This window comes from Polistes canadensis, unplaced genomic scaffold (genome assembly GCF_001313835.1).
Source record: "Polistes canadensis isolate GaletaPanama2010 unplaced genomic scaffold, ASM131383v1 scaffold_199, whole genome shotgun sequence".
Taxonomy (NCBI): Eukaryota; Metazoa; Arthropoda; class Insecta; order Hymenoptera; family Vespidae; genus Polistes; species Polistes canadensis.
In genome coordinates, this window is record NW_014569746.1 from 233851 (window position 1) to 247850 (window position 14000).

Consider the following 14000-nt stretch of genomic DNA (forward strand, 5'->3'; position numbering starts at 1 on the left):
TATTCACTTTTTTTTCCTATAAATTAAATATATATATATATGTAGGATATTTAAAGATTCGTATGCAGAAATTTTACAGTTTTGTGTAATTAAGAGATGAACTTTTAACGTTCGGAATAATAAATATAAATAACAAATGAATCTTTTTGAAAAATTCATCAAGCTTAAGACAAGATTCGACATCAAACGAAAAATCGGTAATTGAACAGACATATATATAGGAATAATTATTTATTATTAAATATATTTTGTTAACACATCAATTTCGTATTCCTTATCTACAACCGCGAGGCTAGAAGTACCTTGTCGAATTGTTTTGGATTCCATTCTGTTTGTATTGTATATATACGTAACTGCACTTGCGTTATTTGAGTGTGTGAGTCATACGAATGAGAATAAGAGATTGCTCGAACAATCTCAGTAGGATTTCCTATTTCGAAGAAAATGCATTCTATTAGAAGATATCTTTTGAATAGAAAATGTAGAATATTCAGAATTTTCTTCGTGTGAGTTGTACGAAAAAGATTCTAAGTTAACTGATTCACTAATAAATAAATGCAATAGGTTGAATGAACGTTTATAGATATTTCAAGAACATTAAATTCATTAATAATGATACCAATTTATGTATACAAGGTTCGATTATTGTATTATTTATTAATTTACACCGTATTAAAATAAATATTTAAACGAAAATTCTGTATCTGTTTTTCCAAAAATCGAGACATCAAAGTTTAAAATTTAAAGTTGCAGTCAAGTGTGCCCGCGTAATGAAACTTTTAACTCAAACGCGAGGCAACTTGCGTTGAAGCACATCTTTTCATAGAAGAAGGTTTTAGAATTTGCGGTATATATATTTTTTTTCTTTTACTTCTTGCGGCTTGTACTTTTAATAAGGAATTCACATGCCTCTTAAAAATAATACCTTATTAGTCGAGCAGACATTCTACTTTATATCCCTCCCGTTTTTTTTTGTTGTTTTTTTTTCTTCATCTATTTAGAACGATCTTTGAATTCCGTCGTAAGCAAAATCAAGTATCTAAATAGTTCTAATTGGTAAGATAAATTTTGTTAAACTAGGTCGAGAAGTCTTGGAATATCAATAACGCAAGATCTATCTATCTTATAAGAAAGATAAATTAATATAAATGTCTCATTAAACTAATTTCAAATACTTTTCTATGATAATGAATGTTTAAGTTTTTGATCGTTTTTTCGTGTAAATACATTTGTATGTGTGTCTCAGTAGTTCGAGAAAATAATAAAACCAAAACTAACGTTTTATAAACTTTTTAATGGAAAGTTAAATTAATATCTAAGAAAAAGAGAGACATGATTTAATAAATAATTGTACTTTATGAACGTAACATTTCAATATTATATAATATAATTATAATAATAACGACAAAGAGGTAAGCTGAACATTTTAACAAATGGTTAATAGTATCACAATCTTTTGTTTTACAAGATATAAATTTCCAATTATAGTATTGTAACATATAGTATGAGCCCATTAATGCAAATTCTTTGTAAAAAAATAAAAAAAGAAATAGAAAGAAACCAACTTTCGAATTTATAAGTTAAGTAAAATCACTTTGGGGACACCCAGTATATATATATATATATACACACATATATGCTATTATCTACACGTGAACATGTATGTTATATCTTTGAAAGAAAATTTCAGACGCACAATTGTTATTGCCAGGTATAGTGATACATGAAGAAAGCTTCAAGAATATATCTGTTTCCCAAGTCGACCAGTGTCATGCATGCAAAGAGACACACAGAAAAGAAAAAGAAAAAAGAAAAAAGAAATAGAAGAAACACGTTTCGCACCTGTGCTTCGAACAATCGACTATAAGTTCTCTCGTTGGATTGTAACTTCCTGAAAGACGAAGGATACAATTTCAACTGGTGTAGAAATGATAGTAGCGAAAAATGTTTTTTTTATTTTTCTTGTTTTTCTTCTTTTTTCTTTTTTCTTTTTTCTTTTTTCTTTTTTGCTTCAACAATTTCCTTCAACAAAATGTTCGTACCAAAGTTAACGGTGAAAATACAAAACGAAGTTTTATTGATATTTCTAGTAACCAGATAAAATTAGAAATAGAGAAACTTGATCTTTCGTTTGTAGTCGAACCAATGGTCAGGAACTAGCAAAGGGTGGCGGGGTGAAGTGGGGTAGGGTGGGAGGTGAAGGGGGTATTTGAGATGTGTACAAAAAAAAGGGAAGACCATATTGTTCCTTTCAGAATCCCAAAAAGACGAAAAGTTTACGCTAGATGAACATAAACACGAGACTAATTGCATTGTACACAATGGACGAAACTTCTCACGCCCTTATCTTATTATATCATCCCTCCCCCTCTAACCCCTCCTTATAATATTTATTTTTTCGTTTCTTTTCTCTCTTTTATCCTTTTTTTTTATTCTTCTTCTTCTTTTTTTCTATCTTACGCGTGTGCGCGTGTTTTTTTATTCCCCTTTTATTTTTCGTAATCGAGTTAGTCCCGTATCGTCGAATTTCTTTTTCACCAACATAACAAACAACATATTGTTTCGTTTTTTTTTTTTTCTGTATCGGAAAGTGCGAAAGCACCGCATGAAAATATTTTTGTATGAAATGAAACCTCTTTCCTACTAGATGCGTTTCGACGTTTATCCGCAAAATGCGTTCGTGAAATATGTTATATGCCTTTCTACCAACATTTCTATACTCTCACTCACTCACTCACTCATTGTTGTTATTTGTGCGGACAAAAGCTTCCTTCGTTTCGTGGTTATGATACATATATATGTATACGCGTATCACTCGTTATTCATGCCACGTGAAAATTTCACAAACTAACTGAACTAATAGTGAACTGACAAATTTGAAACTACTCTAAAAGAGATATAATAGATCTCACCTAAACCCATCCCTCCCCCAACCCCTATATCTAACCCTACTTCCTCTCACACACATACAAAACAATGAAGAAAAATAGGACAATTAACGAGCCGATATTTCACGTTACCAATCTACCTATCTACCTATCTACCTAACTCTACATATATGCATACAAGGTCGAAATTAGTGTTTGCGGAAATTACAGAAGGAAATAACATTTTACCGGTTAAAGTCATGACGTTGGGCTAGAAAATCTATTGCTATGTTGGTACGATATCGTAATTGAGAGATATGGTGATAGAGAACTTATTAGATTATCTCTACTTATTGCTTTTTCCCCCTCTCCTTTTCCTCCTACCCTTTCCCTTGCCATGTTCCTTTAAGTATTACAAGATGCTGATTATTATTGATTATTGTTCCACAAAAGGGTCACAATATGATAATGTTATTATTTCTTACCTTTCTCAAAATGTACATATAAATGTTGTTCATGTTTCTTAAATGCATGATCAATGTTTGTTCAAGTGGTATAATATCAATGCATAAATACAAGCAAATATAATAGTTTCATGCGTAGGTAGGAAGTTGAGAAACAATACTAACACAATGAAGAATATATATTTATAATGGCAAAATATCAAAAAAAGAGAGTTTATAATTAATATATTAAACGTAATACTTTTTTTGTACTTTCACTTTTTCTTACTTTAATATTATACTTTTTTGTTAAGCTTGTAAATAATGGAAACTAAAAGTTTCGTTCGATAATAATGAGAGTATAATCGATACGAGGGATATTATTATGATATCATTATTATCCGACTCATAAACCGGGCAATGTGTTTAATTTTTATTTCACCATTTACATAATAATATACATATTATTATTATTATTTTAATTAAATTCGTCTAAAAAAATGTATAGAATCGAATTACGTATTGATAGATTAATAATAAATATTGTCAAATTCGATATAATTAATTTATATTTAATTATATATTAATTATATATTAATATATTAAATTATTATTTATAAAAGTAAATATTATATTAATGTATTTAATTGATTATTAAATATGCTAAACACACATTTTGCCATTAACATAATAATATATATATATATTATTTTAATTAAATTCGTCTACAAAGAAATTAATATAATCGAATTATATATTGATAAGTTAATAATGAACATTCCTAAATTCGACAGATAATTAAAATTTATATTCTTAAATTGACTATTAAATATGCTAAAATTTAATTTTCTCGAAAACAACAACGATAACAATAATAATTAAAAAAATGCTTTTGCATCACCCAATTCCAAAATAAACGGTCCATATATTTATGTAAAACCCTTTGATATCTGATCGATCAGAACTGATTTTGTATTTACATCGTTGGCAAAGGTAATAACAATGTTCACCGATAATATCGCCAATTTACTCTTCCCGAAGCGACGAAATTTCAGGGCGACTAAACTAATTGCCGGCCACGCTGTGTTCACGCCGGACTTCATTACCTACGTTAGCTTCTCGCTTCTAGGGTTATGATAAACCAGCGTGGTCGTAAACTTTGTTAAAAGCAGTGGCAAGAGGAGTGGAAAGGAAAGTGGAACAGAGAGAGTGAGTGAGTGAGAGAGAGAGAGAGAGAGAGAGAGGGAGAGAAAAGAGTAAGAGTAAGAGAGACGGCTGATAAGTCACCGATAAGCCGTGTCCTTGATTAAATTCACCCTCGAGTCTTCTATGTATATGTACATGCACATATATATGTATATATGTGTAATCGTACGATGTCGTACATTTTACGATTACATTGTACTAGAAAGATTTACACACGTTTTGCATAATAGAACCGATTCTAAACCGAAGTAACTTATAGAAATATCAGGAAACAGAATAAATTCGGCAAACGTATTTGTTAAATGATATATTATATATAAACACGGGTTAGTTTGATATATGATTAAGTTTCAAATAATTTTAATATACAAGATGGTATGTTATTACATCAATTATTAGCACTTAAATATTTCTGTTATTGTATCATATATGTATATATTATTTTTGTTGTAAAATTTTATTAATGATAGTTGTATTGTTTCCCGAAAGGGTTATTATACAGATACTGTTATCGATTGATTGATATTTCGATGATTATATTAGGAATGTTGTGATACGATCATAATTTTTACAATGCGTGCTAGATGTAATTCTTACGAGAGTTAAAATATTATACAAACAGATATATATACATATATATATATCTATATATTAGGTCTACCGGAAAGTTTTGTCCGATTTTTGCTCCTCAAGTTTCAATCGATATAAACATGTTTATTTGAGTCATATATGACTATTTTTCGTTATCATTGCATTTGTACACATGTACTCCCCTAAATAAACTGAAAAAGTCATTGGGCAGTGAGAGGCGATCGTTAAAACAAGTTCATTTACGCCACTGTACTTTGTACGAGTTCCAGCAAGGAAGAAATGCTACAGAAGCGTGCCGAAATTTAGTATAAGTTTTTGGTTTATATGCAGTTTCAGATAGAACGTGCAAAAATTGATTTAAAAAATTTGAAGCAGGTGATTTTGACCTGAATGATAAGCCACGTTCAGGACGGCCGTCATTGATCGATGACGACATTATCAAGGCTATGATAGAGCAAAATCCATTTTTGACAACGTCAGATATTGCAGAGAAGCTAAGTTCAACTCAACAAACCATTTCCGACCATATTCGGAAGCTAGGATTGGTCTATAAATATTGCAAATGGGTGCCTCACTAGTTAAGTGAMAAAAATTTGAATGACCGAGTCGTCATATGCACATCTCTGCTTGCTCGGTACAAAAACGAATCTTTCTTTGACCGGATGATAACTGCTGATGAAAAATGGATTACATACGACAACATCGTGAGTATATGAGCATATTGCGAGCCCGGAAAGACTACCCTTTCCCCTTCTAATCCGAGCTTGAACCTGAAGAAGAGAATGTTGTGTATATGGTTAGACATTCAAGGACCAATACATTATAAGCTTTTGAAACCTAATGAAAAGCTAAATTTGGAGAAATACTGTAAGCAAATGGATGATTTAAATAAAGAAATAAGAGAAAAGAGGCCAGCAATGTTCAATTGAAAGCACATCATACCGTATTTTGATAATGCCAGACGACATGTTTTTTTGGCGACTCGTCAGAAAGTCGCAGACCTAGGCTGGGAAATTCTGTCACATCCAGCATGCTCCCCAGACCTTGCACCCTTCGATTATCACTTGTTTTTCCCGTTGCAAAATTTTTTACAGGGAAAAAAATTCAAAATTGAAGATGATGTAAATCAAGCATTAGTTGAGTTTTTCGCCTCTAAAAAAAAATTATTTAAAAAAAATGGCATTTAAAAGTTGCTATCACGCAGGCAAGAAGTCATAAGTAACGATGGAAAAAATATTCTACAATAAATATTATTAAATGTCTGAAAATTTTGTTATTTTCTTTCAATTCAAAAATGGACGAAACTTTCCGGTAGACCTAATATATAAATATATATATATATATATATTAATCGTAATCACAATCCACATCGGTATTTTAATTTTATACAAATTTTGTTCTTTTAGTTAAATTGTTCGTAGAAAGTGACAAATTTTATCGAATAGAATAATATCGTCAAATTGTAAATTTGTAGTAAACGTAGGGTATACAGAGATCTATGATAGGGACCTTGATTAATTAACGTGATCACAGTCTGTGGGGGATGGACAGGTGTGAGGGTGGGGGATAAACTATGTGGCTAAATATATACATGTAAATATAAACGAGAAACGAAGAAAAAAAGGTAATAGAATTTATTTACGACGCATTAAGTAGACGGAGATATGCCAAGGAAGAAACGTTGAAAAAGTTCGTTCGGTATTTTCTTAATGACTTTATAACGTTCATGAAGGGGTGTGGGGAAAAGGAGTAGGGAGGCGGGGGAGGGGCGGGTTAACGTTTTCCATCTTTTGGAAATTTTATTCAAAGTAATTAAGCAACGTCGTCGACAGAATCCTTCGGATCGAGAAATTAAGAGAAAAATCTTTAACAAGTTCTCTTCCGTGATTTTTTATTCTTGATATTGGGATTATATATGGGTAAAAGTATAATTATACAAAAAGAAAAAAGAAAAAAGAAAAAAGAAAAAAGAAAAAAGAAAAAAAGAAAAAAAAAGTAGGGAAGAAAGAAGAAAAAGATACGCTGGATTTGAAACGTTAAAAAGTAAAAGAAAAGTTTTTTTTATCTTTCCAACGTTTTCGTTAAATACCGCTATTTTTGCAAACAAGAAATTAAGAGTGTAAAGAAAAAGAGAGATAGAGATAGGAACGTTTTCCTTCGAATGAATATGTATTTAGGATGCGGTTAATCAATGGACGATTTTACGAATAATAAATAAAAGCGAGTTAATAATTTTTTTTAAGAACACTTGACACATATTTTAATGAAAACCTATGGTCGAATTTGATTGAACAAACATTTTTGATTAATATTGTCGGAACATTTGTAATTTTGTTTTATTGACTAATAATTATTGTTTAATATAAATTTTTATTAAAATAATTCAAAATTATAGATTATCAGATTACCGTTGTATACACGCTATATAATTATATATATGTATAATTATAATATATTATATAATATTTATATATTATAATATATATAATTATATAAATACCTATATCGACGAATTAATTCGTAGAATTATATTTGTTTATTTTTCTCTTTATCGTTTTAGTTTATATTTAACCAATTAAAACTGCATTCGACGTGTATACGCGGCAATGATAAAAATTCATTTCGTTGCGTTTGACGTGTATGCTCGTTGTGTAAAATCCAAAATTACCATTAAAAACAAAAAATACAAATTGCAATATGTTTATAATTGAAATAGAATTTCGTTGAGATGTCTATGGTCGTCTGTAATATACAGTGAACATTGAATATAAGATAATTACGGTAATTTGCACTAAGGAAAGGGTTAAAAAGGTTCAATGTATCAAAGAATCTTATCATCGAATCTCAAATTGAAGTATTAACAAAATTAACATAAATGATAAATTAAAATAAAAAATTAATGGTTGGGCAAAATCAACGACAAATTGTTAAATTAATTAATTCATTCAGTCGATAACATAAATATTGTGTGTAATAAAAACATTACGAATGAATTTGAAAAATAAAAAAAATTACAAATTTATATATTAAATTAACATTTTTCATTCTTGACAAAATTTATCGGTAAAATTTGAGATTGGATAAAATTTGTCAAACGTGAAATTTCCAAGAGAAAATTGACATTGTTGGCAACCCTGCTGAATAGTCGAGATATATAATATAATCGTACGTGGTGGATAGAAAAAGTTTCGTATAATCGTGTGCTTTAACGAATAGGGCGATTGCTTGGACCGAAAGGGAGAGTTAAAGTAAGATACTACTACATAAAGGGGTTTCCAACAAGAATATAATTCTCCCCTAAGAAGAATATGTAAATTTAAAGAGAAATTTAAACCATTATTCGAAATTTTCAATATTATATCTATGTATAATATATTATTTTGTATAAAACATTTGAATTAGATTATCTTAGAAATGAATGAATAATGTTTCTGAACAATGTATGCGAAAAAAAGGAATGAAGAAAAAAAAGGTTGAGAATCACTGTATTAGATGTTTCCTAGGAAACCCTGATCGAGGATGAGTCATCTATAATGAAGAAAAGTAAAGTCTCAGTTTATTATCTTCGATGTTATCGTCTCCACATATATTTCTTCTTTTTTAAATAATTTATCATAAATCAATTATTAAACAAATCAATTACCCTTTTGTCTTTGCACAGAAATGTTTCATTAAATTTGTTTCAATTGTGTCAATAGATATTAATGTTATTTCATTTGTATTTAAAAAAAAGAAAAAAGTATTATATTAAAACAATAAATATTATTATTGATAAATACGTATTATAGGTATGAAAAAATTTATCTAAATTTTTCGAGCCTTCAGAAAATTTCGTTTGCTAATTTTAACTTTTATTTATTTGATACCTTAACAAGTTTATTGTTACGTGAGTTATTAGCGGCTTTTCATATTCAATCCATTTTAATTATTTTATATAAAATGAAACATGATTATGAAATGCATCATAATATCATTAGTTAATGCATATTATCATGTATAATACAATTTCCATATTGTGAGGATACATATGAGTTACACGATATGATGTATTGTTTCCGAATAACAATATTTTCAAATTATCAATTATGTTTTTAATCCAAAATTTTTTTTTTATTTCTAATAAATAAAGCAAAGTAAAAATATTGTACCCAATCAATAGTCTCATTTACAAGTATAAAATACAAGTTTATATTATTCTAATGAAATTTGAAATTATCAGCTTTTACGGTTCGTTGAACTCTCTTACAATAAAAATTGTAATATATTTTAATTATTTATTCATATATAAAATATATATCCTTGAGAAATTCGTTGGATACCTGTTAAAGGATTACAAAAATTAATATTTAATTGATAATAATTTAATATTATAATATGTCTTAAGCCTATTACGTATATTATATTATATTACACCTTACTTTCTCTTTCTATTAAATTATAATATTTTATTTTTATTATAAAATACTGCTATATATTTATGCAAGTGTAATAACATAAGTTACAAAATTAAAACAATTGATTTTACGAAGACTAATTATATTATAAAATAAATCATAAAATAAATCTTGTAATTTTTTTTTTTGTAATTTAGGTCACTTTTTTTATGAGTTCAGGGCAAATATTATAGTTTATGTTTGATAATATAAGGTTATGTACCAATAACGTAATACCATGCAACTGAACAGAAAATATCGCGTGAAAATGGTTCGACATCCGACGTATTAATGATATTATATTATTTTTATTTATATTTTATTTTTTTACGATAACCATCGTTTATTTCAGTTAGATATCGGATAAATGTTTCAACGACTTAGCGTAGTTGAATAATACATGAGCTTTATTAAGCGGTTGCACCTTGTATATCTTTGCATATTTCTTCAAAGAACATCAGGAAAGTGTTTCGCAGACAATCTCAGAGGCTAAGGAAGGTGAGATCCTTGATAACTCGTCTTCGAGAAAGATACTGGGAAGTTTGTCGAGCACAAACGACGTATCCTCCCTTTATCTGTTTCTTTCTTAAAAGAGAAGAAAGAAAAAAAAAGAAAAAGAGGGAGAGAGAGAGAGAGACAGAGATAGAGAGAAGATCAATTTAAAGTGGGTAACGCCAACCCCAAAGGTTTTAATATGATATCAAGCTTTGAAACCTTTTATAGAATTAATGAATAACTATTTTTGGAAACATGAAAATAAAATTCTTACTTTTTATATATATCGAAGTAAACAAATATATTAATTAAAATACAAAGTATGATAGATAGACATTTTTTAAGAATATCAACTTTTAATTAAAATAGTAGCAAATTTAAAATAAAAAAAAAAACAAAAAGAATCATCTCTAGTTATTAAAAAACTTGTTTAGAAAAATTGTAATTGAGAATAAGGTTTATAAAAGTAATAGAAAAAGAAGAAAAAAAAAAACAAACAATAATCTTACGTACTCGTGATTGCATCTGAAAGTTCGAACCAGAGAGTTTGATAAAAATTGCGAGAGAAATTTTCTACGGAAAAATTGGAAAGAAACTAATACGAAAATAATAATGTTTGTTCAAAAGTTTGTTCTCAAAACTGAAACTCACGGAAATCGTTGAATTTGGTCGCCTCTATGACTATGCTATACTTCGAGTATCATTGTGAAACCATATTTATGATTAAAAACTCATGATTTAAGCGAAACAACAGATATCGATTTTTGTTGTCAAGCCTCTGGGGTTAGTTTTATCCCTAAAGCCAGGGGGTTGAAATACTTCCGAAAATAACTGTTTTCAAACTGTTAATATAAATAGGGTTTTTTGCGTGAAAAAGTTATGAGTACCGAAAAACAAAAAAAAACTGTTATAACTGTCATGAATATTCTTGCCTATAACACGATTTAAGTATTTTAGAATTGATATTATATATTGATTTAATATTACTATCATAATCGTCAACACAATTTAAGAAAAATATCAAAAAGGTGAGACTTACGAGAATATAGTATAAAAAATATACTATAGTATACGAATAATATAGTATACGAATAATATAGTATACTACATATACAGTATACGGTAATATAGCATACTTTAATATAGTATACTATATACCATACGATATTCTATATGGAATATAGAATACGAGAATCAGTTATGTAATATAAAAGTGGAAACCAATAAAAATGATGATACGATTTGGGGAAGGGTGGGAGGGATGGGGGGCTTCAGTGTTTGCGAAAAAAGCACACGTTTTCTTCTCGAGTATTCTCGTTATTCCAGCAAAGATAATTCCACGTGGTAAAGTAAGACAAAAGATATTTAACTGTTAGACAATGAGAGAACCACAAATCCCACGAGTATCCCCCATAGTGTTTTTTCCTTAAAAAGGGTCTCATACTCTTACTTCTTTTTTTTTCCCTCTTATCCTCTTCTTCTTTTCCTCTTTTCTCTTTCTCTCTTTCTCTCTCTCTCTTTCTCTCTACTCCATGATTCGAAGCCATTAACCGGTAAAGTTATTTCTCGAAAAGATATACGGGGTGTCGCAAAAAAAATAAATTAACTGATAAAACCTTGACATTTGTTATTTTTGTAGTAGATTTAAACGATTGTGAAATAATAGCCTAATATGAAAAGTATGTGCAAACAAAGATACGTGAATGAACATTGAAAACAAATTGTACGATATTTTTAATGAACAATCATAATGAGATAACATTTTCTTTGAGATACCCTGCATACACATTCGTATATAATTTATTAGAAGTATATACGAAAATTTAGGCTTTATCTTTTTCACTTTCTAAGCTTCTTGATATTATTCTGCACACACACACACATACACATACATACATACATACACACACACATACACACACACACACACACACAATAATAATAGTGTAATATAATAATAATTATTATTATAAAGTGAATAATAGAAGACAAACAATGGCAAAGCAGCTTTTCTATTATAGAGACAGGTCGGATTTTAATATTATATTTAATGAATTTTTCGTATCTTTCCAAAGTTAGTTTTACCTTTTTCATTTCTTTTATATATATATAAAAAAGATTTCTTTTTTGATTTATAGACGACAAAAGGTAAAAAGTTGAACATGAGAAAAAGATATACATTTTTTATTTACGTCACGAAGAAAAAGATGATATATGAACTTATTGTTAATGCATAAGTTAGGAGTATATATATATGTATGTATATATATGTGTATATATATATATATTTCTCTAATTTTTTTATGGATATTTTCCAGTTTGAATTTTTTACGAGTTTTGGTTCCGAAAATATTCTCATGTAAATAAAGGATGTTTACGTTGACACACTGATCTACATAATTTTTTTTTTTTTTAAAGAGACATTGACCTACATAAATCTCGGGAATTACACGCTCGGCTGGAAAGCTGATGTAAACACTTTTTTTTTCTCTCCCTCCCACCTCGTTACCATTACTAACACGTATACTAGAATATACCATCATATACATCGTCCTACACACGAATAATAAATTTATTCTGCATATTTTCAAGGCGATGTCTATTTTATGCAGTCAAAAATGATAAACAAAAAAGTTTCAAAATAAGGAGAACTCGTTTTAGGATGAACAAATTATTTCCCTTCATTTTATTCGCATATTATGCTATTATTATATTATCGTCGTTATAATATTACGATAAGAACAATTTCATTGATATTTCATTAACAAACGTTTACTTATTAAAATACGTATTCTCATAATTTATCATTAGAAATAATATCCACTTTAATATACCAGTTACACACACAAAAGATTGTAACTTAGAATTCATAATATCTTGAAAAAAAGAAGTGGAATATTATAATTTTATATCGAATAAATAAAAATAAATTATTTCTATGATTTTTTGTTTTTTATATTTTATCGGTAAAACGATATTTGTTAAATCACATATACCTATAAGAATATAATTTTTTAATTTTAACGCATCTTCGACACACACACACACAAGTATTCTTAAAATACAATTAGATATGCACTTGTGTGAGATAAGATATTAAAAAGAAAATCACAAAAAGGGAAGTTTAAAGTTAAAGTATTCTTTTAAGAAAATAAAAAGAAATATTCTATAAGCTATTAATGGCTGTTAGTATGTGTATAATAGATTCGTAAATTATTATCTGGAGATTTAAAAAGATGAAAAAAGGGAGAAAGATAATGTATGTGTCAAAAACACTCTTTACTCTCGCTTGAGTGTTTATCGAGTGGCTGTCGACCCGGTAGCATCTGAAACGCGATTGTAAACCACCCCCACTTCTATACCACCCTATATAACCCATTCTCGTTACGGATAAACATTCGATAGACTTGAAAACTTACGATAAGTTATTACCTTTTACACCTTTTTATATTATTTTACCAAGCATGAATTAAGATTTATTACCATGACGTTTAAATAAAAAAAAGAAAGAAAAAGAAAAAAAACGTTCATCGCGAAAGATTTTGAAATATTATTCTATAAACCACACCTCATTTATATACCACCCTATATAATTCATTCTCGTTACGGATAAACATTCGATAGATTTGAGAACTCACGCTAAGTTACCACCTATTAACTCTTTTATATTATTTTACATACATAAATTAAGATTTATTATACCATGACGTAAATTATCATCTTTTTATCGTATAATTATTAAAAATAAACGATTAATATTATCTGTCACACAGAAATGTTCTTGATTTATACAGATTGTCGCAAAAGTTATTTTATCAAATTGAAATATGATACTTTTTAAATAAATTAATATCGATTTTACTCCTATATTTTATATTTCTCGTTATTATTAATAAACAACAACAAAATTAGATTAATTCAAAATATATTTTATAAATTATATTTAATTAAAATAAATAATTTTT

At 28.2% G+C, this 14000-nt stretch overlaps 1 protein-coding gene across 2 annotated transcripts in view; it reads right to left on the bottom strand.

Annotated features, from left to right (window-relative positions):
- The window catches only part of LOC106789738 (sodium/calcium exchanger 1), an 85004-nt gene that overhangs the window by 19002 nt on the left and 52002 nt on the right, over nt 1–14000 (bottom strand). The window lies entirely within an intron of this gene.